At 40.1% G+C, this 27,709-nt stretch overlaps 1 protein-coding gene and 1 long non-coding RNA gene across 2 annotated transcripts in view; one reads left to right on the top strand and one right to left on the bottom strand.

Annotated features, from left to right (window-relative positions):
- Positions 1 to 27,709, bottom strand: part of HMGA2 (high mobility group AT-hook 2) — a 147,948-nt gene that overhangs the window by 57,491 nt on the left and 62,748 nt on the right. The window lies entirely within an intron of this gene.
- The window catches only part of LOC130540652 (uncharacterized), a 30,805-nt gene continuing 29,087 nt past the window's right edge, over positions 25,992 to 27,709 (top strand). Inside the window, exon 1 of the long non-coding RNA XR_010108893.1 lies at positions 25,992 to 27,019. This is a non-coding gene — a long non-coding RNA (uncharacterized LOC130540652). The remainder of the gene's footprint in view (positions 27,020 to 27,709) is intronic.

Consider the following 27,709-nt stretch of genomic DNA (forward strand, 5'->3'; position numbering starts at 1 on the left):
TCTTTTCTCCACAAAGAGTGTGTGGTTTCCTCTAAATGCTTAATTGGCAGACTCTATGGATATCTCAATTTTATTTAAAGGACAAAGATTTGAGTAATTAAGTGTAAAGAGAGAGTCAAGCTACCTTTGTAATGGTTGAAAAGCAATGGTACAGCTGAAATGGACTGCCAAAATGAAACTTAGGTCACACAGTCGTTGAAACCACCCAGAAGCAGTAGAAGGACTGGAAATTATGTTGGAAACCCAATTACATCATTACTATCCAGTGCAGCTGCTTAATCCCATGTCTACCACTTCCCAGAACCATGCGGCCACAACAGGATTGTTACCTAGAAACATCCTTACTTGAAAAATTAAGCACTTGTCCAATAATTTCCTGTTAATCACCAATTTCCCTAAACGTTGGCTTGTGTGCCTTGTAAGTGGCCACCCTATCTTTCGGTTCCCTATTCTCAAATCGCTGTCATTGATGAAGAACTCCCCAAAGAATAGGCCTCCTAGGTCCCTCCAAAGAGGGGCATAGACTCCTCTCTGAATTGCTCTTTTATGCTAGTTAATTGATTGTTGAGTGATCCCCTAACTTTGCACAAACGCTGAGAGGCCCAGAACTCTCAGCATATGACTATCAGAGCACTTTACCCCCCACCTTTTTTTTTTTTTTTTTTTTGAGACGGAATCTCTCACTCTGTTGTCCAGGCTGGAGTGTAGTGGCATGATCTCGGTTCGCTGCAACCTCTGCCTCCCTGGTTCAAGCTATTCTCCTGCCTCAGCCTCCTGAGTAGCTGGGATTACAGGTGTGCATCACCACACCTGGCTCATTTTTGTATTTTTTGTTTGTTTGTTTTTAGTAGAGATGGGTTTTCACCATGTTGGCCAGGCTGGTCTTGAACTCCTGACCTCGTGATCTGCCTGCCTCAGCCTCCTGAGTAGCTGGGATTACAGGCGTGCATCACCACACCTGGCTCATTTTTGTATTTTTTGTTTGTTTGTTTTTAGTAGAGATGGGTTTTCACCATGTTGGCCAGGCTGGTCTTGAACTCCTGACCTCGTGATCTGCCTGCCTCAGCCTCCCAAAGTGCTGGGATTACAGGTGTGAGCCACCGCGCCCGGCAACCCCTTTTTATTGAAGTTAACAGTTCACATGCTTGGCTCCAACTCGTTTTCAGGTACAGGGAATGCCCATACACCTTTGGAGTCAAATGCTAGCCTTGCACAGGTCCTGGCACACTGGAGGTGATCAGTAATTGGAAAAGAAACCCATTTCCACAGGGTCTTGATCTTTAATGTTTGTAGCAATTAGAACACTATATTTGACGTTGAACCTCCAGAATAACTATTAGACAATAACATCAGCTCCTAGACTTGTAATATCTTATAAGCATGGTTTCTGCCCTCAAAGAATGTACAATCTAAACAAAGAATAATAAAAAAACTTAAAATCCTTACTCTACAGAACTTAATGTTTAGCATAATTTGTTATTTTTAACCTTTTTCTTTATGATCTTCCTCTCTAATGCCCTGTTTCTTTCCCCCTCTACCCTTCTAGTGGGTACCACCAGCCCTAATCAGCATCAAACAAAAATATCCCCAAGAGTATTCTATGAGTTGAACTAACTCACCACCCGGATTCTAAATGCTGATGATAGGGAAGACTAGAGAGTCACCTTCTTGCTGAAGTATGGGAAGTGAAACAACATACTAACAAGACACTTGTGCTTAGCTTTTTCCTTCTAAAGCTACAGAGCCCATGAATAAACACAAAGATGTACCTACACACTTATTAATGAATGTTGCCGGGCTACTGTGGACCCATTTCTGTAGAAATCAACCTTCAAGAGCTCACATAAAATGGCAACAAATCTGTATGCCCATAAGATGCTATCATCGGAGGCACTGACCCCCCAAGTGACCCGACAGTCCCCTCACCTCTCCCACAAGACTTCCAAAGGAACGCCCCTCCAAGCCATTGTTATGTGTGACCTCATGGCAACTTCCCGACATGAGTTTAGCTGCAGGCTGATGTCTAAAAGTTCACGCACTATAAAAACTGGTTTATTGGATGCAAAAGAGAATTAGGACTTCAAAGACTCTTACTCTGTCAAATTAAATTAACATATGGAACAGCAACTAAGCTATGATTGGTATTCATAGCATCAGCTCTTTGGTAAGGCTCTGGCTGGTTTTTAATGCAGCTTGTTCGCTGTTTTAAGTGAACTATTGCTGATCTAATCTGGTTACTCAGAAGAATATTTAATGACTTGGGAAACAATATCATGTGAAGTGTAAAGAATACAAAATTACACAAGGTATAATCCATATTTTCTAAATGAGACTCTATATTTAGCTTTTAAAATTGTTTACTTCATAGATAAAAAATTTACACTAAAATATTAACTCTGATTTCTTCTGAGTAGTAAGACTCAACAATTTTATTTTATTCCTTCAGCTTTTATGAGTCATCTAAAATTTCTAAAGAGAATGTATTAGTTTAAGAATATATGTGTTTTTAAGGAAAGTATTTTTTAAAGAAAAATATTCCTTATGTAAGTAGAAGCGTGCAAAGAGTACTGTGTATATACAGGGCAGGCATTGTCATGCACACTGTGTGGCTATTCTCAGAAGAAGTGGAGTTGAGTGATGACATGTCTGTGTCGTGGAGTTAGTGTCCACACACAGGTTTGGACATGAGGTATTTTATTTGTCTTCTGCTTTTTCTTTCTATTCCTCAACCTATAAAACTGTAATAATGAACAATCAAAATATTTGAATATTGGTAATTTTTTTTTTCCATTTTCTTTTTCTTCTGGAAGAGAGCTTGGTTTCAAAATACAATGGAATCCCATACAAGAAGCCTGATAAACACGTAAACAAAATTAAGCAGAATAAAGCATGAGAAATAGACGATATTCAATTTTTTTACCTACAAAAACGGCAATTTCATTTGGTTTAACTGACTATATCAATATTGTTAATTATACAGAAAAATGCCCATTTTAGTATTTATCCTTATTTTCTATTATGTGTGTGTGTGTGTGTGTGTGTGTGATAAAGTCAATTCATTATAACCTACTCCCAAAATAATCAGAAAGCCATGCCTCTAAGAAATAAAAATTAGGACATGCATTTCAAAGACTGATATAAATGACTTTCTATTTATCTGCAATTAAAATAAACTTTTTTTTTTTTGAGATGGAGTCTTGCTCTGTTGCCCAGGCTGGAGTGCAGTGGTGCGATCTCGACTCACTGCAACCTCTGCCTCTCAGGTTCAAGCAATTCTCGTGCCTCAGCCTCCCAAGTAGCTGGGATTACAGGCACCCGCCACCATGCCCAGCTAAATTTTGTATTTTTAGTAGAGATGGGGTTTCACCATGTTGGCCAGGCTGCTTTTGAACGCCTGACCTCAGGTGATCTGCCCATCTCGGCCTCCCAAAGTGAAAAAAATTTTCACTCTATACAGTTTCACTCTATAATTTACCTAACCAAAAGCTGACTTGGCTGTAGAGTTATATATATGTAAGATGTTTAAGAGTTTTAAAATAAGTAATTAGTAACATCAAACTAGCCAGAAATTTAATCTTCAAAATGTCAAAAACAATTATTTGAATCAATTAATAAACACATCATTCAGAATCATCAAATCAACCAGTTGTGCATATCAGAACCATTCTCTTGCACCTTGTTTTATTCATTTATAAAACAGTAATTCTTTAGTTGTAAAGTTGCAGCAAAAAAATTAGTTAAAGAACAATTGCTAAGGAACTGGAGAAGGTGGCTTGCACTGTCTTGATTCTGAATGCTTTCTACTGTGGAAAAACAAGATAGGTCCCAATTCTATGTGGAAAGGGCATACTGATAATTGTGTAGTGCTTCATATTAGAAGTCATTTAAAAATGAATTGCTCTGCAGCTTCAATTGTTAGATGAGTCTATAATCTAGAGGTAGACTGGGTGACTGCAGTGCTTTGGTCACTCAACGAGCCAAGGAACACACTGGGTGGAAGCAGTATGCCCAGATTCTAGGCCCAGCCTCTCAACCCATGAGTTAATTCTATGACGTTGAACAGATCTGTCAGACGTCCCTGGCCCAGGGCCTCTGGAAAATGAAGCTAATGATTTAAAGTTCTCTCTGATTAACTAGTGCTTTACAAATTACTGTACAAATTCAAGATATTATCATTACTGCTCATGGATCACTACGCGATGTGTTTGGTTTTGTTATTTACTACTATATACTGACAAATATAACCCCACTTCCCCCAAATAAAACATTACCTCTTTATCTCCACTAGGAAATCAAGTGGCTCTAGGCCATTATCATGAATGTAAATTTGCCAGTGTTGGGTCTTATTTCATTCCAGCAACAAAAATGGATGTTATCTGTTATCTGCTAGTTATTCACAGAAGCCTACTTCTCACCAATCAAAAAGCCAAAAGACGTGACATAACTCTGAGTTCAGAAATTCTGTGATCAAATCCCTATTCTTCCTCAGAATGAAGAAGCACTACTCTTGGAACACAAACAGCCTCTGTAGGTCCACGGATACAGTGTTTGACAGGCCTGTCAGAAGCATTTTGCTAACATTTAACCTAAAAAAAAATACTCACTGTGATTTCTCGAACCTTTTACCTTGGATCCTTCTCACAGTGGCTCCTGTTTACCAGAGACCCTTGCTCTGCCCCCACCTCCCCGGCGACGTCTCAGTATGTTCATTCTGCTCTTGTGACTACAGTCTTTTTGGCTTTCCCTAGAAGGTAATTTTTTCCCCACTCAGATCCTTTTACTGTGAGCCTATGCATTTCTCCAAAGTTTCCTAATAGTCTGCAATTTATGTTACTCAAACAGATGGCTGAAAAATCAATTGATTTAAAATCCTACATGTCCCTTTATTTTCTAGCATACATTGGCCATATATACATTTAACTTTATGGCATTTGTTTTTAGGAAATGCTTTAGTGAAGTGACACGAGTTTCAGTCTTTTCAATCAGCAAAGCCATTAGTTCCAAATTGTATATTTGGTGGAGAATATATTTATGTGTATATAAACACATTCTAGACCAAGAGACAATGAAATATAAAGCAGCTGAAGGGAAATGGTATTCCCAGTGACATCTCATATCCTGGTGCTTGTTTCTTTAAAAAAACAAACAAACCAAAACAAACAAACAAACAAACTAGGGCAACATTTAGACCAATATATACGAATAATGTATTCTCTTTCTTCTTTTAGATCCTACTTCAGCTTGCTCTATTTTCTTTCTAATACTACTACTTGGTTTATATAACTATCTCACTCTACAAAATTTAGATATAAAATTTTGAATTAGTACTGGTAAGTACTAATTAGTACGTTGATATTTTGTACGGGACAAGAGGAGAGTGAGGAAGTTGGAATTATCTTAGGCCACACCGTGAGTTTCACAATTAAATCCTGTAGTATCAGCAGGTCAAAAATTTGGTTGTATCAGAGATGACTAATGACATCAGAATATAGTTCTCTACTTTCTTCTGAATGTAAAAAGATACCAAAACATACTGTCTGTTCCATTTCCTCATTTCTGGGCAGCTGTTTTCTCAGACTCTGCTATCTACTGCAGAAAATGGATCTGGCCATCCAGCTGTCACTTAGTTTTATTCTCACACTTGATGAAAGCATTTCCCCAGGCTCAGTGTGTGTTCAGTAATTTAAAGGAATATAATTTTTGGTTGTTTTCTTTTTCAAGGGCTCTTGGGGTAAAACATTTTTTCAGAAAAGACAGAGAATTTTTGAGTCAGAAAAACCTGAACTCAAATCTCATCTTCATCATTTATTACCAGTATAATGTCTCATTTTTGTGTAAAATGAAGATATTATAACTGAGCTCACAGAGATTTTCAAAAGATTAGTTTTGAGGAATGTGCCTGGTATAGAATGTAGCACATAACAGGTGTTCGATATTGTTTGTTTATTACTATCTATGGAAGACAAATTAAGATGATCAACGGTCTTCACAAATTCACGTCAGTTCTCTCAAGAAACTGAAAATGGCTCTTTAGCTATTTATTTGGAAAGAAAAAAAAAACTCTTAAAAGTAGGATGATCCATATTAGAGCAAACATTTAAGCTCAACCTGGGAAACAGGCACCAAGTCCTCCTTATATTGGTGCAGAGCCCAGGACAAAGTTTGCTACATAGTTGTTTCTCAGAGAATAAACCAAGGAAAGTCTTTACAAAGTAAGTTAATCAACACCATCCATTTTTATTATATTTGAAAAACATTTCTATGGTTCTCACATAAAACACTTCGTTTTCACATACTTCAGAATATTAAGTTGGTGGAGATCATGTTTCTTAGGTTTGTGTGTGTGTGTTTTATTTTGTTTGAAAAGTTCTGCTTGTGTCCTTCGAATAACAAGGATCTAAAAATAGGACTCAACAGAAAATTGTGGGGGATTTATGGATTCATGTCACAGGGCATCCATTGTCTTCCATTATCTAGTAAAGGTTTAACGTCAGGATCTCTGGGAGAAAAAACAATGTGTGCATATATACATATTCATAAGTGTATTATAAAATTAGTGATTTAAGGAATGTTTAGTAAATAATTGACAAGTGATAATAAAATATGTAATACTCTGTTTTCAAATTCCATACACCTGTAATTTGTTTCACTTGCTATTTCTTGCAAAATTCAGTATCAGTTTTTGTAATTCTATCACCAACAACAGTGTCACAAAATCAGACAACAAATAAACGCTTGGTGACTATTCATTTCAGCAAAGAAACAGCTCATGTCATTAACAAATAAGTGCAGTTTCAACATGAACATTGGTTGATATTTTTCTTTATATCAATAAGTAAAACCAAAGTGAAACAGTGAAGTCAGAGGTTTACTCATTCATCAATAATGTGAGTGACTTCTTTGCTAAACCGGATGATAGTTTTTGAATATCCAAAGAATATTTCCTTAAAGGTTTTATGCTATTTATAATGTAAAGGCTGCAGAAATTATTGTTTAACCTGCATTATTAAAATGTTCTCAATAATTTTTTAAAGTCTAGTTAATAATCAAAACAACCTGTCAAGTCCTGCTTGTAGCATTTGCCAATTTCTGTGGTGTAAATGCTCCTACCATGGTCAATTTCAGCTGCCAACGTGTCATCACTAAACACAGAGCTGGAAAGAAATGGGAGGTGGCATACCACACATAATATGTGGAGTATTTCTCCACATAGATACAACAAACATAAATAACATCAAGAGCATAAATAATAGTAAAGTCCAGAAGAATAACTTGGAAATGATGAGCTTTACACATTGCCTGTTTTTAAACATAATTTATTTAATTATACATTTATATATGTTAATTTTTAGTAAGGGCTATGTTTAACAACCAGCTCTCAAACTTCCTAAAAATGTAACAGTTGGCTCCAACGTGCCTCCAGCACACCACAAAATCTCCCTTCAAAACAATGGCCAGTTTGGGTATATTTAGCTTTATTAACCGAATTGAGTGAGTGTTCAGTAATTACCAGCACTTGTACTACAAAAATTGGGCTCATTTTGTTCCTAGTGGTCTTTTAGAGAACAAGAAAAAATAAAATTCTCCCTGTGGTCTCCATACCCCGCTCTATGCATTCACTGCAGTCCACAGTGCTGGTCAGTCTCCTTTGATATACTTGGTCCTTGGCTAGAGGCTGCTGTGAGCTTGCTGTGGCTACTAAGAGGAAAACTTAATGACACTTGTCTGGTTTCTACCTGAACCAGGTTCAAGATTTGGGTCTGGTTAAGTTCTGCTCTCTGGCATTCAGCTATGCTGTGACCTAGGAACAGATTCTACTTTGCTTGAAAACACCCTGGAAAGGAGTCCAGGGGAGAAGTAAAACTAAAAACAAGCTCCTTGGAATAGTAGCGTGCCATTTAGTCATGTAAGATCTAGTATTTTCTTAACAAAATCTTCATGTACAAATTTAGAGTGCATTAAGGCCCTCCTAGAGAATGCAGAGAGGCTGATAATTAGTGGCCTTTCTCTCTAATAGAGAGGTAGTTATGACTGAAATAATCCAAGGAGACCTCAATTCGAACAAATCGTTTTCACTGACTACAGAGTAAACATGACCTAATTTGCTTACAGCAGTTAGAAGAGTAATGTAAATTACATATACAAGATAATCTAAAATAATGAAGTCGTTATAAGTATTAAAATATTACCCTATCTGTAAAGATTTTAAAACTACAAAGTATTCAGATGATTGAGATGAAAGGTTTCCCTCCTCTTTTGATTTTATTATTTGCTTAAATTCCCTGCATAGTTGCCTTAGTGTCTAACTTGAGTAGTAGAAAAACCCCAAGTGTCAGGAAACTACTCAGGTAGCAAAAGTGCCAGCAGGTAAAATGTGATCCAGTAGTTTGGAACTAAAAATATCAGCTTTCCTAAGATGCAGTGGGATATCTATAAATTAAAATGAAAACTATCCAGAGATAAAAGACCTTCAATTATCTTCATAAAAATAACACTACCTGGGAAATAATCACTTTCTTCCTCAGAATATAAGATCCTAAAGGGTGCAGACCATGATAAAATGTCTAGAATGCAGAGCACAGTCTAGAGTGAGTTAGGCTTTTCCTTAACCAGCATTCGGAAAGCTGGTCAGAACGTTTCCAGTTCCTTTCCCAGGCCAAAATTCCTCTCATCCAGAGATAAACTTGATTCAAACCCTCATCCCCCTCTACTCCAACCTTCTGCAATTCAGAAAACATCCTGCAATTATCATATCACAAGGCAGATTTTTCCAAAGTGCGTGTGTCCTGTGACAGATAATAAGGAAGAGAGCCAGTGAAGTAATGGAGTGAATACTGAATCAGGGAGAAGTAGGATCGGAAGTCATTATGGGAGAAAAAAGTTAAATGTAGGTACTATAGAGAATAAATAAACATTGGAAAGGACTTGCTCCCAAATGTGTCATAAACTACAAGCTATGAAATATAAGGATATTTGGAAACATTTGGATATTCAACTAAACTTTTAAGTTTTCATCTGTTCGGAAGCACAAGTTATAAACTGACCAGAAGGCAAAATAGGATGAACACAGTCAGTGCCACTTGCTAGGCATCGTTGGAAATTGACTCCATTGTCTTTTAACACTAGAACCTCCCTAAGTCCCAGTTTCCTCATCTTTTTTTTTTTTCTTTTTTTTTTTTTTTTTTTTTTTTGAGACGGAGTCTCGCTCTGTTGCCCAGGCTGGAGTGCCGTGGCATGATCTCCGCTTACTGCAAGCTCAGCCTCCCGGGTTCACGCCATTCTTCTGCCTCAGCCTCTCGAGTAGCTGGGACTACAGGCGCCCGCCACCACGCCCGGCTAATTTTTTGTATTTTTAGTAGAGACGGAGTTTCACCGTGTTAGCCAGGATGGTCTTGATCTCCTGACCTTGTGATCTGCCTGCCTCGGCCTCCCAAAGCGCTGGGATTAAAGGCGTGAGCCACTGCGCCCGGCCTCCTCATCTTTAAAATGGTAATAATCGTAACATGATTTGGCAGGGAGGCTAGGAGGATTAAGGATAATGTGAATCAAGCGCTGGACATAGTAGGTGCTCATTGTATAGTGGCTACCACCAGGATTATAGTACATACAAAGGATATTTAAGCCCTTAAGGGCTGTTGAATATGTACTATAACCATATGTATGAAACATGTGAATATCAGATAACACCGATATTTTAAAATGCATGATGTTTTCTTCGTTGGGAAAAAAAAAGATGCCTCGTTAGCACCTTTCCAGGACTGGGTAATGGGGCCCTGTGGGAAACACTAGCCACTGCAGATTTCTGTTGAGGCTGGGAAGCTCCACCTTTCAAGTTGCAAAAGCCTCTGAAAGATCTGAACCCTGAGTTTATGATTTACAATATGTTATACTGAACAGATGATAACAAAAAGCATTAATCAAAAAGCAAAACCTGAAAAAAAACGAATAAAGTGCTGCTCTACCGAAGGTAATGACTTTCTCTCAAACTTTTTCCCATCCGACTTACAGCACCTGGATATTTTAAAATGTATTGAGGTAGGGATTTGGGGGCTGTTAAAGAGCATCACGACACCTTGGCTAGACAGAAGCCTGGTGTCCTGTCTGTTATTTAGTTGGAGGCTGAAACTCATATTAAAATACCTACACTTAGCCAGGAAGTCAAGGCAAAATTAAAATGAAGAATTAGCATCAGTGGCTGGTGGAAATACGAGGGCACTGTGCTATCCCTTCTGATGGATGAATCATTTAACTTTTTTTTTTTTTTTTTTTTGAGATGGAGTTTTGCTGTTGTCACCCAGGCTGGAGTGCAACGGCGCGATCTCAGCTCACCGCAACCTCCACATCCCGGGTTCAAGTGATTTCTCCTGCCTCAGCCTCTCAAGTAGCTGGGATTAAAACAGGGGCGTGCCACCATGCCCAGCTAATTTTTGTAATTTTAGTAGAGCCAGGGTTTTACCACGTTGGCCGGGGTGGTCTCAAACTCCTGACCTCAGGTGATCTGCCTGCCTTGGCCTCCCACAGTGCTGGGATTACAGGCGTGAGCCACCACGCCCGGCCTTTCTTATTGCTTTAGGACAAATAATAAGCATTGTTTTTCACCCATCCTCCCTTAACCTAACATTCCTTTTGACTTTTAAATCGCTGCTCTGCATGCTTGCTCACTCTGTGCTCTCCCTGACCACTCCTTTTTGTCCTTTTGCCTGAGCCCCAGTATTCAGATGGAACATAAGAAAATGCATGGCAAGTAAGTAGAATTACCTCTATCAGGATGCCTAATGTACTATTTATTTCCAAATTACATCAGAGATTTCCATTTAAAATAAGAAACTTTTTCCTTAATTTTCTCAGAAACTTAAAAATAATGCCGTTAATATGATCACAAGTTCTCTAGTTTGTACTGTCAGTTTCTTTTCATCAAAAAAACAGTGTTACGCAACAGGGTGACTATGGTCAATAATAATTTAAGTGTACATTAAAAAATAACTAAGAGTGTAACTGAATTGTTTGCAACACAAAGGATAAATGCTTGAGGTGATGAATACCTCATTTACCCCGATGTGATTATTAAGCATTGTATGCCCGCATCAAAATCTCTCACATACACCACAAATATGCACACCTACATACCCACAAAAATAAAAATTTTTAAAAAATAGTGTTCATCACCTAAAATAATTCTAATTTCACTTCTTCACTATTGCAGGAATCAGGTTTCAACTAACCATTTTTGCATTCTTTTGAGAAGCAAATAGGATACAACAACAGTGACAAGTTACCCCATTCAGTCTGGCATTGATAACACAGCCAGGGATATACCACCACAGCAGCCACATGAAGTTGAATTCTTGTGTTAAGTATTTATTCCCCCAGACTCATTCATCTCAACTACCAGATACTTTCAGTAATTAATGCCAGCATGTAAGAAAGATCTCAAAATCAGATTCTTCATGCAGTATTCTTCCAATGTTTAATCAATTAAGAAAACACAGACCTCCCCGCAGGCTGTGAAGCTACTGTAGATCAGATCAGTTTATAGAATCATCTTATGTTCAACAAAGGCCTTGCCATTGGCCATTGACTTACGAGTAGCAGCAAAGGTCAGAAGATCTGCTTCTAGAAATGGCCATGCTGCACACGCACACAAATGTGCGTTCATAAAAAGAACAGGGAGAAGAGGAGGAAGAAGGAAAAAGCAGAGAGAGAAAGAGAAAGAGAGAGAAAGCACCACACTCCCCCTACAACAGCAGCTTTGTGATCCCTCTGGTAATGTTACCCAGTTTTGTTTATCATGAAAAGATCCCATTAATGCCTCAGCCCCATCAAACAGCAGACCAAGTCCATGAATGGCACCTATCAGAGCCCAGGGCAAATCCAATGATTAGAGGGAATTCGCCAAAGGGCCTTTGTAGCTGAGAAAAATGCCTACTCCAGAGAGGAATGCAGAAAATTCCTGGGAGCACAGGCCCTTCTTTGTTGGCAGTTGGGCGGTATTCTGGAGCAAATAAAGGGACAAAAATGGGATCTCAGATGCAATGAACATTTGAAGAAAATGGTTTTCAAAGACCTCCTTGAAACATTCCTTTTCAAAAACCCCAAAACCATTAGTCTGATAAGGATGAACTACAGAACTTCTACTCAAACCACCATTTTATAGTATTGCATAACCTTGGAGATTCTCAACAGGAATATAGTTTTATTTAGATCTCCTTTGTCCTGCTGAGTTTCCTGGTTAAACAGTAAGCCAAAGTTAAAACTTTACAGATAAGAAAACACACACATGCACACGCACTCCTCACTCACTCTCCTCAACTTTACTGACAGAATAAACTGAGATTTAGCATAACACAGAAGCATCAGGCAAGGAAATAGGAAAGCATATAATACTGAATCGAGTGTACTAGCTGTCCTCAGAGCGGAACAAAGCATAAAGAATATGCTGAGCTATCACCATTATCCAAATATGCATACAACCAACCAGAAAGAAGTCTGCTAGGCAGACTATGTAGGACAAAGAAGGTAAGTTAAGGCATAGGGACCCTAGACATCAGTAAGCTTTGCTTTCATCTACTTCTGTGCACAAGGAGGTATTTGTTTGCTGAAACCCCCTAACTAACATATGGCAAATATAACATGCCTATATTGTTTTTATTATACAAGAGCTGGGGTCTACCAGAGCATGCAAAAGGAATGCCAGGTCTACTATACTTCTTTAAGTATGTTTCCTAGAGAAACAAAATCTTTCAGTTTTGTCTGGTAGGAAAAAGTTGCCACAATAGAGAATGAATCAGAACCTTTAGGTACAAAGGCTTTTAAAAACCTAAAGCCTTAGGTAATCATAAGGAAGGCATTTTGATACATCTGAGTTTCTCATTTTTCTCAAAAGGTTTTTTTTTCCCCCTTCTTAAGGCCCAAACAATTTTAATGACTTTTCTGCACAATGTGCCCCTAAGTGTAATACCTTTCCTCATAAATCTTGTTATAGACTTGCTTTATGTTCCATTTTAATGTTTGCTGGGTTGAGGGAGGAGCAAAGCAATAATCATGTAATTCTAGTTGAAGGTTTTCCTCCCCTTTCTCCTAGGCTGAAATCTAATAAAATATTATTTATTTGCATCTTTGGAGAGCTATTCACTAACATTTTTCAAAACTGTAGTAAAGTGATTGCAAAGGTGGTGTCTTTATTGCTTTGCAAATGTTGTTCATTTTACAATTTGTTTTAAATGCCGTTTTACTGGTACCGGTGGATTTACATTATAAAGCTGTATTAGGATGCTATTTGGGATATACACAACAAATGCAAACCTTTGGACCGTGCTTCTCCACACTCACTTCTTATTTGCCCATGTAATCATATAAAACACTTCTCCCAGACTTCCCTTCCAAATAATTGAGCATACATAATTGTGGGGTTATTGCATCACTGTTTATGGCCAACTTTGCCCTTTCTAAGAGTTACTCCAATAAGTCTCTACCTTGGGGTGTACTTCCATAAAGTTTGTACATCTGTGCACCAAAAGGGAGAGGTCAGCTTTACTTTTGCACCATTAAATGTAGTTCTGCAAACACTAATGAATGCAATACTTTCTCAAATACAAGATGGCTTGAAAAACAATTGCCATACTTTCCTGATGCATTTTGCAAATTTCCACCTATGTCTGGACTGAAAAAGCTTTATTATTAGAGTTCTTATGAATAAAATGCTTAGATGTGACCATGTAAAAATGATCCATTTGAAAGAAATGTCCAGAGCAGAAATAAATTTAAGCGCAAAACAAAATAAATGCTCTCAATGACCCTGATTCAGGATTCCCTATAAATGGAGTGTACATCTCCACCACTATAGAGTTCTCTGAAATCTTGCCAGATGCATAAATCCTTGAAACATCTTCTAAAAGATAAGAATGAGCTTGGAAAATAGATCATCAAAGAAATATGCAGTGCCTATAAAATAAACCACACACATACACACACAATTTTCATTTACCAGATCCTCTTTCACAAATCTAGCAGATGGTAGAGTTTTAAAACTAAGTTTTTCAAACTGCAATCTGATTTTCTATTTAAAACAGAATCCTTAACACGTTAGAAAAAAATGCGGTGAATATCATACAAACACCAGAGGCATACAACCAGGCTCACGATAAGTTGGCCAACGGAAGAAATGTATATAATTTAATCACAACTGTGCATTCAAAACCATAATACCAATTGTTAGCTAGACAAGTTTTTACTCCCCTCTATGTATCATTTCTTTATAGTACTAAAATCTACAAAAAAAGTGAATTAAAAAATATCATCACAAGCACTCTTCTTCAGCCAGCGACATTTTCAAGTGCTCTGAACCATACCAAACACAAGAAGGAACAGCTACCCCACGAAGGCTATACTCTAAATACAGTGGGAAAGTCAAATATCAGTTTTGCCTTTTCTCCTCTTAGAGGATTGAAACTATCCTAACATCCTTCCCTTTCCATCCTTATCTCCCAAAATTAGACCAATTAAACTTTGCAACTTCATGGCTTAACTCTTGGAATAAAGCTCATTTTGACCTCTTTACCAGTAGCCATTCACCCCCTGAAATGCAGGACAGCTCTAAACCTCGAAGGCTGCAGTCAAACACAAGAGGGTTCTCACCAGCCGCTACCTCTGAAACCCTACAATGTTCGCGAAGGATGAAAAATCTCTAACAAGGAGGTGGTTTCAAAACCAGTCCTGTTCTGCATCCATTTGCAAATACTAATAGAAAGGTGGATTCAAATGCTACCTTAAAAAATTTCCACATTTGAAACTTGTACCCTCAGGAAGAAAAAGAAAACCACTTTGAAGAAACAAAAACTATAACAAATGAGGTGGTTTGTTCTTTTCGCATGTATCCATTTGGCCTTGTTGAATTCTGGAGTACCCTGTCATGGCATATCTTGTCATGAAACTAAATGCCTTAGGTTTTAGCTGTGACCACACTGGGGTGAGGAGACAGTAGATGTTGCTATGAACAAAATGGGTCTTGCTGCAGCCCTTAAAGGTCCTCCTGTACTAACAGCAATTCGAGAGTTGAGCTGTAATTTCACCCTCCTTCATGCAGGACCTTGTCTCCCCTTCCACAGGAAATGGGGGCTGAGTCAGTGGGGCATGACTATAATAGGAGCCTGTGACCGGGGTGCAGTGTAGCCATCAGTATAAATCTGTCATAGACACACTCGCAGAGGAAGAGGGACTTCCATACACTGCCGTCTTTACACTTTTTGATGCAGATACAGATTTATGACACACGGGAAGCAGAGAGTCTTTGAGCCAGAGGGGCCCTGTGAATCAAGGCCATTTTGTAGGTTTCCGCCGCTTGAAAGAGCTACACATTTATAATTGTGCTTGAAGTCAGCCCCCTTCCAGCCCCAGGAGGCAGCACCATTTGGTTGAAATAAAACTGAGGACTTTTCTCAACAGCTGGCCAGCTCTAGTTTTAAGTTTTAACAACAGGATGAATGGATTGAGGACGGCTGAAGGCATCAAAAAGTGTTATGCCAGACTTTTAGGGACCGTTTTCCTGACGACCCCGTTCCCATGGATCAGATTCTCTCGGAGATGACAAACTCTACTTTGAAGGGTCCCCTCGCTTTGGTCACCCAACACAGATGACTCTTTCACCAGGATACTTAAAAGCGATCCAACTGAGACCTTACAAAAATGTCTAACAAGTTTCAGGCAAAAAAAGAAAAGACAAAAAAGAGTCAGCTAGGAGTAAATGAAAAACCTGCCCAGAGTTGGTGTTAATTAATTAAAAACACAATTTCAAAGCATCCCTAATAGAAGACTTCCTCCATGCAGCCAGTATCTGATTCAGGGAGTGACTCAAGCAATAAAATCACAGTTGGGACGACTCTCGTGGTGCTGGCAGGCCAAGTTCAATATTTTCCCTGTGAGGCATGCCTGTACTATAAAAAGAATGTGATGTTTGAAAATGAGTGTCTCTGCTCTGTGTGCTGGCATTAAAAGTCTCTCCTAGCCCTCCTGCCACATTTTGAGAGTACAGTATGAATCACAATCATGTGACGAGCACCTCCTTGCCAAATTCTTTCATGCTGCTACCACGGTATGTTCCCTCTTAGGTTTTTGCCAGCAGCCTCTGTCCTCCAGCCAAGACCATCAGAGTGAGTGTCGGCGCAGAGGCAGAGCACTCCGGTCCAGATTCACCAGCGAGAAGACAAGGCAGCGCATTATTGTACAAACTGTAATCTCTGAATTGACTAAGTGAGCAGGAAGGGACAAAAGTCAGCTGAGAGATGCAGCAAACAGGCTGCCGAGAGAGGATGAAACACACAGAAAAAGGGACTGACCTTTGGAGGGTAGCCTCCGTTGTGCTGGGCACGGGACTGGGCTCTTTAAACTCATGCTCTTATTTAATACTCCTGAGAAATGATCATTAATACTATGAGTGAGGAAACTGAGACCCACAGTTATTAGATAAGTCACTTGCTGCAGCCACGCAGCACAGGGCAGCAGAGTTGGGGCTGGAACCCAAGCTAGTGTCCTGTCTCTTCTCTCTCTATTCTACTGCTTCTGATTCTGCAGCTCAAACTTGGAGAAGCCAGGAAAACTGCTCTTCTCCCATCTTGGGCATTTTATTATTTACGCGACTCTTAACCAGCACTGTGCATCATGTCACTTTCAACAATGCATGTTGATGAAACATTTGTCAGCCAGATTAACAGCCGTAGGACCAATCTTCCACAGCCATGACCACAGAACGCACCCCCAAGCCTAACTGTCTTCCCTAAATGCTGCTCCAGTGTCACAATGGGAACTGGGAGAGTGTGTGGAGGAAAATATTATTGTAGTTCAACATCATGAATCACTACTGATGGAACCACTCAAAGTTTATCCCCTACTTACATCTGCATTTCCTTTGTGTTCATTTATTGCTGTGGTTAACTACAGATTAATCGACTTGCCAGTTTTCTGGCTGAGTCTCCTGTAAGCCTAGCACTGTCTGGCCCCTAAGAAGCAGAAATGGATCATGAAACCAGAAAGCTCCCTGGAGTTACAATGCTTATTTATCCCAGTCTTCCTAAATGGCCTGGTAGGTACAAGGGTTTGGAATCAAAACAGGGTCAGAGCGGCTGAGTTTCTATACTTTACATTAAAAAGTCAACTGGTTCCAATGGATGGAAGAGGAGGTAAAGGAAGAAATGGAAGGCTCAATTCACATATACGAATGTATTGAAGAAGTCGGCTGGGCGCTATGGCTCATGCCTATAATCCCAGCACTTTGGGAGGCCGAGGCAGGCAGATCACTTGAGGTCAGGAGTTCGAGATCAGCCTGGCCAACATGGTGACACGGTGAAACCCCGTCTCTACAAAAAATGCAAAAAAAAGCCGGGCACGGTGATGCACACCAGGGATCCCAGCTACTCAGGAGGCTGAGGCAGGAGAATCGCTTGTATTGGGAGGCAGAGGTTGCAGTGAGCCAAGATCGCGCCCCTGCACTTCAGCCTGGGTGACAGAGTGAGACTCCATCTCAAAAAAAAAAAAAAAGAATATACTGAAGAAGCGGTAAAATAGTCCTCTCAATCTCAGCTTAATCCAAGAAGGACTTCCCTTTCATGGAGTTCAGGTCTATCTGAAAGCTGAGTACACGTGCATGGGGGTTGTGAGGGAGAACAATGCTGATTTTCATGGTATATGTAGCTTGCTTGAGTCAATTGTGTAGTATAGCTTCCAAAACAACAAAACAAAAGATATATACCTTAGGCAACATTATAGAAATATATTAAATAGTATTCAGGATAATGCTAGATGATGATCTTGCTCTTCTTTGCATTGATCAAATCACAAGAATATATTAATGAATAAGTAAGCATGATTTTGAAAAAACTAAAAGCTAACACCTATTAATTTATTCAGTCCATCATTCATCCAACAAGCATAAATTGTTGAGGAATATGCCTCAGGTGCTGTGCTAAGGGCTGGACGTGCAAAAAGACATAAAACATGGTCTCTGTACTATTGAGTTGAGTATATGAGGATAACACAATGTTTTAAATAGTGGCCTATTTAAATGACTATACTTAAATAGTGGGCTGAACTTGGTAACCACTAACTTTGTGGCATAATGATTTTCAGGACTTGGGCAACTCTCATTTTGCTGAGTGTTTTGCTGATAAAATTAGCCCAGAGGAATTTGTAAGGTTCTTTGCTTTTTTTCTACTCTGTGAGTTGACGGTGTTGTTGTTGTATAGGACCATTTTGTAGCAATTATAGAAGAAATACAAGTGGGTAAGAATTAGGAGGAAGACGGCTGGATTGTCTTTAGGGAATAAGACAGAAGAATTTTTCAGAGTGATTTCCATGTGAGTGGGGCTAGGATGTAGGGAGAAATAGGAAGCAAAACAGTACAATTCTGAAGCCAGTCTGCCCTGCCTGGCTCTTTCATTCATCAGCTATTGAGTCCTACAGCAGATGCCTTTACCTCATTGTGCCTTGGTTTGTTCATCAGTGAAATGAGGATGATAACAGAGTCTACCGCACTGAGTTACTGTGAGAAAGAAAGAAGATAATCCTCGCAACAGCCCTGATACGTACTTTCCCATGACATAAACCACTTTCAAACAGGTTTGTCAGCAACTCCTCACCTACATACCTCTTTAAAGTCAAAGCCCAATTCACTCACCATTCTGCAAAGCTGGAATATTCTATCCTATTCCTTGTTGGCCTTTTGTGTACTGTGTTTTCAATGAGCATTCTTGGAATGGAAACTCTCTAGAATATTCACTTTTTAAAAATCTGTGGGTATATATACATATACACGTATATTTACCTATTAGATATGTATTTACAATATATTTACTACAAAGGGTCCTCTGTGCACATCTACATCTAAGCATTCCTGATTCAGTGCTAAGGTCACTTTGTTGGAAAAGACAAGGAACAAATAGCAAATAACACTGGCAGCTCGTGGTGTGCTGAAGTTTGATTTGTAGGAAAAAGTCCCTTTTTCTTTTCTGGGACTTGAGGAGAACAAACAGTGATCCTGTATTAATTCCAAAAATGAGTCTTACCAAAAGCCAAATGAAAGAAATCTTAAATATCTAGTTGAACATTGGACAAGGGTCATAAAGTTCAGGAGATTAAAATGGGCACAACTAATATTTCTTTTAAGAAACATTTAAGACTTTGGGTATTTTTTGTGGGTAAGAGTAGGGTGATGATGAAATTCAACAGTATAATAAAACAAGATATCAAGCATGTATCCTTCCTCCTAGTGTGGACACAGAAGGCAGCTGATTATTGGTGGAAAGAGCAGGCTCGAAGTTAGACGGGCTGAGCATGGTGCATCTCAACGGGAGGGTGGTCCCTGGGTCCCTATGTCATCATTGTCATAAGAGTTAGCACACCACGGGGCCGGGCGCGGTGGCTCACACCTGTAATCCCAGCACTTTGGAAGGCCAAGGCGGGCGGATCACGAGGTCAGGAGGTCGAGACCATCCTGGCTAACATGGTGAAACCCCGTCTCTACTAAAAATACAAAAAGTTAGCCGGGTGTGGTGGCGGGCGCCTGTAGTCCCAGCTACTCAGGAGGCTGAGGCAGGAGAATGGCATGAACCCGGGAGGCGGAGCTTGCAGTGAGCAGAGATCGCGCCACTGCACTCCACCCTGGGCGACAGAGTGAGACTCTGTCTCAAAAAAAAAAAAAAAAAAAAAAAAGAGCACACCACGGGCACTCTATTCCTATTGGATGAATGAGTCTATGAGTCAAAGGTAGGTTTATTCTAAGGTTTCTTTTCTTTTCTTTCTTTTTTTGGGGGGGAGTGAGTCTCACTCTGCCGCCCAGGCTGGAGTGCAGTGGCGCCATCTTGGCTAGCTGCAATCTCCACCTACCGGGTTCAAGCAATTCTCGTGCCTCAGCCTCCGAGTAGCTGGGATTATAGGCGCACACCACTGCGCCCGGCTAACTTATATTTTTAGTAGAGACAGGGTTTCACCGTGTTGGCCAGGCTGGTCTCAAACTCCTGACCTCAAGTGATCCACCCGCCTCGGCCTCCTAAAGTGCTGGGATTACAGGCGTGTGCCACTGCACTCAGTCGGTTTGAAGGTTTCGTTTTAAGAACATATTTGTGCCTCCCTAACTCATAAACTATATCCTATGTTCCCAAACCGCTATGGAAAGGGGATTCATAACCTCAGGAACACCAATGGCTAGGGGGTTTGTGTGTGTCTGTGTGTGTGAGTGTGTGTGTATGAGAGAGATGGAGAGGAAATTCTAATAGAAAACTTAATGCAATCATCTAAAAGACACATTAATGCCTTGGAGTGATGGCAAGGAAGGGGCAATTAGATTAACAAACTCAAATGTTGTTGTCATTGCTTTTTTTTTTTTAATTTGCCTGTGGCAGGCTAATATTGGCTAGTAAAATATCTTACTGTAAAGCTCCTAATGATGCAACTCCAAAGAATCCTTAATATTTAATTATTTTAATTATAGAAGGTAAGATTTAACTATTGTTCTTTAAGATTTTTAGAATTTTACAAATCCTAACTGTAAATTTTTTTTTTTTTTTGAGATGGAGTGCAAAGGCGTGATCTCGGCTCACTGCAATCTCTGCCTCCTGGGTTCAAGTGATTCTCCTGCCTCAGCCTCCTGAGTTGCTGGGACTACAGGCTCGCACCACCACGCCCAGCCAATTTTTGTATATTTTTAGTAGAGATGGAGTTTCACTATGTTGGCCAGGCTGGTCTCGAACTCCTGACCTCAAGTGATCCACCGGCCTCAGCCTCCCAAAGTACTGGGATCACAGGTACACGCCACCACACCAGGCTAATTTTCATATTTTTAGTAGAGATGGGGTTTTGCCATGTTGCCAGGCTGGTTTTGAACTCCTGACCTCAGGTGATCGACCCATCTCAGCCTCCCAAAGTGCTGGGATTACAGGGATGAAGCACTGTGCCTAGCCTAAGTATAAAATATTTTTCTTAATCCTCTTCCATATGGTGACTCATTGGAATGCCAACTTGAAAAAGAATAGCCAAGATAAGGTTTTCATTGCCTTCATTGAACTGGCCTCAAACCAAGTCATCAAACTCTTTTGTCTTTGAAACGCCTCACTAAAATATCATCCATTTTATGAGGGGAGGAGTCAGCGTTTGTGTAATGAACTCTTTATAGAAAACGCATCATTTAAATTGTCAAATAGATAGGAGTTAGGTAATTGGCTTTCCATATTTTTGGGCCATGGGGAACATGCATTTCTTTCTAAATTAGCTCAGTCATTAATCCCAAGAATTTCATAACCTGTAGTTCAAGTCTTGCTTACTTATTAAGGGAAACTGAGGAAGGCAATGAATAAAACAGAAAATGTGGAATTCTATAGACTGTGCCTTGAAAAAGCAAGAGTATGTTCAAGATAAGATAGAGTGAAAGTGACCGCTGTGGGTTGGGTCTTGGCTGGTGGGTTGAGAAGCTTTGTCTGGAAATTTCTCTGGAACTCAATGGTCTGGCCTGGTTGGATTCACACCTCCTTCCTCGAACACCTCTGTGTTGTCTTTTAGCTCACGTCCTTCTCAGTAATTCCCTGCAAGAATGATGAATCAAAAGAAGCTCCCCGCCGGGCGTCGTGGCTCACGCCTGTAATCCCAGCACTTTGGGAGGCCGAGGCGGGCAGATCACATGGTCAGGAGTTCGAGACCAGCCTGGCCAATATGGTGAAACTCCATCTCTACCAAAACTACAAATATTAGCCGGGCATGGGGAGGACGCCTGTAGTCCCAGCTACTCGGGAGGCTGAGGCAGGAGAATCGCTTGAACCTGGGAGGTAGAGGTTGCAGTGAGCAGAGATTGCGCCACTGCACTCCAGCCTGGGCGATAGAGGGAGACTCGGTCTCAAAAAAAAAAAAAAAAAGAGAAAAAGAAAGAAGCTCCCCGCGAGGAGGAAACAGGGACTAAGGGTGACAGGGAGTCCCTACCCTTAAGTGAAATGTGAGCTTGAAAGCAGTTTAAGAACAGTCTGGTCTAAATTCCACTCAGTCTCTTAACCTCTTAAATCTGTGTATCATTTAGTCAATGAACAGTTTTTAAGAATGGTGAAAATAAACCAACATATATAGTATATATGTAAACCAAGTTTTCAAAGTCTGATCTTTTTCTTGATTCAGTTTAACCTAGTAATTTTTTTGTAAGTGAGTAAGTTTATTAGGAAAGTAAAGGAATACAAGAATGGCTACTCCATAGGCAGAACAGCAGCTTGGGCTGCTGGACTAAGGATACCTAAAGTTATTTCTTGATTATATGCTAAACAAGAGGGTGGCTTATTCATGTGTTTTCCAGGAAAGGGGTGGGCAGTTCCCGGAACTGAGGGTTCCTCCTCATTTAACTGAGTAATTTCCCTCAAAACAAAACAAAATTTCACGGCATAGTTGATATCATCAGCTCAAATATTAAAATAATTTTGAAAATCTGACTCTCAAAGTCATTGGTTATAAAAATCTTTTCTTATCATTGTTGTTATTATTATTATTTGGACAAAAATTTGGGGAGAGGCAGCCTATCTTAAAATTACTTTTACCAAAGGCAAATGGCTTGAGATACGTGGCATGTGCTGTCAGGTGCATGAGCGATCCTGCTGCCACCAAGTAAACCATTTTCCAACATGTTATTTGTTCCCAGGGACTGCACACATTCCAGATGCTATCACCAGGGCTGCTAGTGCACAAGAAAATAAGCAAATGAGACACACATTGGCTCATGTGGCAAATCACCGGGTTTGCCAAATGGAAAAGAACAAAAACTTAGAGGGAAAACATTTTGTTTTTAATCTACAAGGATATTAATAAAACTCAAACCCAGCATTTTGTGGCTACATTTCCCAGGAAGACGAGTGTCTTCTGGCCAAAAGAACATAACAACAATCCTTTGTATCTGAGAAATATGTATCTCGTGATGTCATTTAAAAAACCCACTATTTATCATGATCGGGGCTGAAAACATGTTTCTCTAAGACTTGGGCACCAGAAAAAAAAAGAAAGATAAATTCTACCTAAAATAATCTGTAATTCAGAGAAAATAAATTCAATGACTGTAATTTCATCTGTTATATGTCACAGCTTAATATCAAAAGCTTCTCTAGATAAAGTTCTAAGGAATAAATAAACAGTTAGAAACTACTTACTACAGAGCTAAAGAGAGGGTGAAGTACAAGAATGAAAATTTCTTAGAAGAGAAGACTTTCTATACAAATTTAATTTGTATACATGAGAGATGAAGGAAGCAAATTATATTATAGAATATCAATTAAAATAGAATCAATTGGAAGTCACAAGTGATTAATACAATTAATTAACACATACAGCACTATGTGCCAGGTGCAATTTGAAGCACTTTACATAATTAGCTCATTTAATATTCTCAACAACCATTATAATATGATGATACCATTTTCATTCCCAATTTGCAGCTGAGGCAACTAAGGCCCAGATAGATTAAGAAACTCGTCCAAGTTCATACAGGTAATGATTCTAGTACATATTAATCTAGATGAGTCTAATTCACAAAATTTCAACAATATTAATAAATATTGAGAATTTAGAAGCATAATTCCATTAGGATATGAAAAATCTTAATAGAGAAATTTCACTTAGTAAATAATGCTGACTATTTGGACTTTTTACCTTGAGGATACAAATTACATGCATAAATGTACAAGTTTCCTTAGAGATAAAGACTAGTGCAAGTAAAGTTTAAATTTTGCCCTTGACAGCAAAAGTAGATATACTTGTGCATTAATATTGATCAGTCATTATCAATTGACCAGGCACAATTTGGTGAATATGTTAATTTTTCCCAACAGCCATAAGCATGCAAATACAGGCTGAGTGTCTGAAATGGTTGAGACCAGAACTGTTTTGCATTTCTGATTTTCTTCAGATTTTGGAATATTTGTCTTATACTTACCTTTTCAGCATCTCTAATCTGGAAATCTGAAATCCAAAATGTTCTTATGAGCAGTTCATTCAAATGTCATGTAACTGCTCAAAAAGTTTTGGATTTTGGAACATTCCAGATTTCAGGTTTTCAAATTAGGGATATTCAATCTGTACATAAAAAATATGAGAGCCAGGTATGGTGGCTCACACCTGTAATCCCAGCACTTTGGGAGGCCGAGGTGGGTGGATCACTTGAGGTCAGGAGTTCAAGACCAACCTGGCCAACATGGCAAAATCTCATCTCTACTAAAAACACAAAAATTAGCTGGGCGTGGTGGTGCGCGCCTGTAATCCCAGTTACCCGGGAGGCTGAGGCAAGAGAATTGCTTGAACCTGGGAGGTTGGAGGTTGCAGTGAGCTGCGATTGGGCCACCGAACTCTAGCCTGGGCGACAGAGTGAGACTACGTCTCAAACTAACAAACCGAACCACGAGATTATTTTTCCCAGTTTTCAATTGTGTCCTGAACTCTCTATCTTAAACAATGCATAGGTATGAAAATAACAACTGGTACATTGATTTTAATAGGGGAGAATTTATTTGGAAAGCAAGAATGTTTATTGTAAACTGTGCCTCTTTCTGGAAATATTTACAATTTTCAAAGAAGTGGCCTTAGCAAAACTGTTAGTACAGCCCTTGATTTGCAGGTGAAAAAAAGCAGTGCATAGACATTAACCTAAATTCAAGTTAGGATTAAGGTCAACATTAAGGGGTAAGCAGGACATAGCACAGTGACTAAGTGCATAGGAGCATTTATTAGCTGAGTGATCTTGAACAAGTTATTTAACTTCTCTCTAAGTCTCACTTTCCTCATCACAAAAGGAAGAAATATTTCATAAAGTTGTTGTGGAAACTGAGGTAATACATAGACAGTACTTTGCACAATACCAGACACCCAGTAAGGGCTCAAGAAATGGTATTGTTGTTATCCTTATCTTTAACAAGTGATTCACAACCAGTTAGTGTCAGAACAGGATGCAAAGCACTTTTGGAGTATCTGTTGTTATAAACCGAGTTCCTTATCCTTTGCATCTATCTGGGTCTAAGGAGGCAAGATCACATAGCATTAACATTTTCCACAAATGTGGTGTGATCCATCGCCTTTCCTCTTCTTTCACCCCTAGAATAAGCCTTCAGCCTCTTAGGAAGTGTTTTCCATCAGAATGTAACTTTGAAGTTGAACATTTTAAACTCTGTTGGGAAGGTTCAGACGCACATTGACAAAGAAGATAAACAAAGATTCAGGAAATCTAAACGGGGAAGATGCCATGGCTCACATTACCTGCTTCCTCCTAGTTGGAGTTGAGCTCTTCCTGGAAGCGGGGCAGAGTCTGCCATTTGATTAAACATTTCAACATCAAAGCTGAACAAAAACATATAATCAATCTGATCTTAATTCAAGTGTGCCTACCCCTCCTTGTGAAAAGCAGCCTTGTTTTAAAAAATATTTCCCTAGCAGATCAGGTATTTTTGAACAACTCCCTATCGTTTCTGCTTCACTTCCATCTCAAGTTCTGGTTCACATAACTAGCCAACATTTACTGAGGGCCCATTAAGTGGCCAGGCATTGTGCCAAGTGCTTTGTTTATGCTTTCTCATTTAATTGTCACAACAACCCTTAGAGGTATTTTCTCATCCCCATTTTACAGATGAGATGGAGGCTGGGGAGAGTAAGTCACTTGTCCAGGGTTACACTATTAAGAGCTGAGCGATTAAAACCAAACAGCAGTGGGGACAGGCCCTCAGGAGACATTTCTACTCCTGGCTTGGTCACTGCTCAGATACGTCACATGTCTTCTAGGCCTCAGTTTCCCGGCTTGGAGAGGATGCAGCCTCTCTAGAAGTTCCCTTCCACAGCCTGCGGCAGCTTCCCAGGGCGGGCGGGCTGCTTTGTTTCCACACTCAGCTGCTCTGGCTGGGGCCTCCCTGGGCTCTGCCCTGTTTTGTTTTTGCTGCTGGACCTGCTACAGACGCAACCCTGGCAGCGCAGCCCGGAGCACAGCCGAGGCTTCCTCTTTCTCTCAGTTCCTGGCTGCTTCAGTATGAACAGAAAAGGTGGGCAGGGGCCAACTGGCAGGAGCCTCCGAAATAGCAGCACATGATCCTCCTACCAGCAGCAGAAAGGCCAGCCCGCAAGACCTCGCCGCCTGCCCAGCTCTGTCATTGACTAAGGTTGCTTTTGTCAGTACAGCCGCCAGGGGTTTCCACGCTCATTCCCCTCCGGACAAGGTGGACAGCTTTGGTGATAGACAACTGGGAGGTAAAACTCCACAGAGCCATGCCAGCGACTGACCGCCCAGGGACAGGAGATGGAGACGTTCAGCTGCAAAGGCTACGGAGGAACCCCCGCAATTGGAATCTCTCCATGCCTTCTGCAGCATGGAACAGACTCCGGGACCTACCGGGGCTCTCTCGGGCCACCTCTGAGTGCAAGGGAAAAGAGTGCAGTTCAAGGAAGGGAATGTGTCTGTCATCCCACCACTTGCGCGCAAGGCCAGTTCCGGGATCAGCAGGCTTCCTTCACCAGCACGGGCTCTTCATTAGCAACCACTGGGAGGGAATGTGTGCGGAGTCAGTGAGTGAAGCTCTCCTTCAGCAATTTCTCTCCTCCTCTCATATTTCTCCTTTCTCTCTCTTTCTCCCTCCCTCCCTCCCTCCCTCCTTCGCTCCCTCTGGGTCCAGGACAATACTCAGGCCAGGACAGTTCCAGTCATAACTGGATCTTTCCATTACTTGGTAGCACACAGGAGGATTTGTTGGAGTGGTTTTTTGTTTTGTTTTGTTCTGCTACTATTAAGCAAGATTGCTTCATAATCCTTTAAGGGTTTTTTTAGCCAAGTCTTATTTACATATCCTGGCCAGCAAGCACGTGATTAACCCAAGGATGTTGGAGGGAAGGCAGATGCTACATCTGAAAAAAATCTGATTATGTTTCATTCTGGAGACACAAACAGCCGAGCTGTCAAAAGGACAACAGTCTCTTGGGCCAACATGACACCAAACTCTCAAACTCTGGAGACCCTCAGAGACAAGGAGGAGGAGCTGCTGAGGTAGGGGCACAGATGCGAGGAGTTCTTCTCCCTCTCTCCTTCTCTTTCACTATCTCCACTTTGGGGGCAAAGTGTCAGGATAGCCAGAGGTACACATAATCTAATACATGGAAATGGTGGTAAACTGCCTGTCAATTCACCGCACCACCATAATATGTCTAAGATGTGGTGCCTGTCTACAACTTACATGCCACCCAGAAAACAAGCTGCACTGGCATTTCTGCATTGACAGAAAGGACATTTGAAAATTTTCCCTACAGGCATTATTTCAACTGATATTTACGAGTGGTTTTATGGGATAGAATCATGCCAGTCATATCAAGGAACTTTTCATATCTTTCAACCCATGCTAAGGATAAATAGAGCCAGTTACGATTATTCTCATTTCTTGAAAGGTACCTAATGATCCACCAGAAAGTTAAATGAATCCTCACTTATCAGAGGAATTTTTTTTTTAAGTAAAAGAAACCTAAACCCCAAGACCTAGACTCCTGGAATAAGAATCTCTTTACCAGTGAAAATTCTTAAACATTAAATAAGCATTTACCGGGAGATATTGATGAGGTCTTAACTGTACATTGTCTGATTCTGAGGCAAAACATACAAATACAAACACTGAACTAGTACTTCTAACTCATCCTTCCATGCTACCTGCTGTGTGACCTTAAGCAAGTCATTTATCTTCCCTAA

The sequence above is a fragment of the Pan paniscus genome, chromosome 10, assembly GCF_029289425.2.
Source record: "Pan paniscus chromosome 10, NHGRI_mPanPan1-v2.0_pri, whole genome shotgun sequence".
NCBI classification, from domain to species: Eukaryota; Metazoa; Chordata; class Mammalia; order Primates; family Hominidae; genus Pan; species Pan paniscus.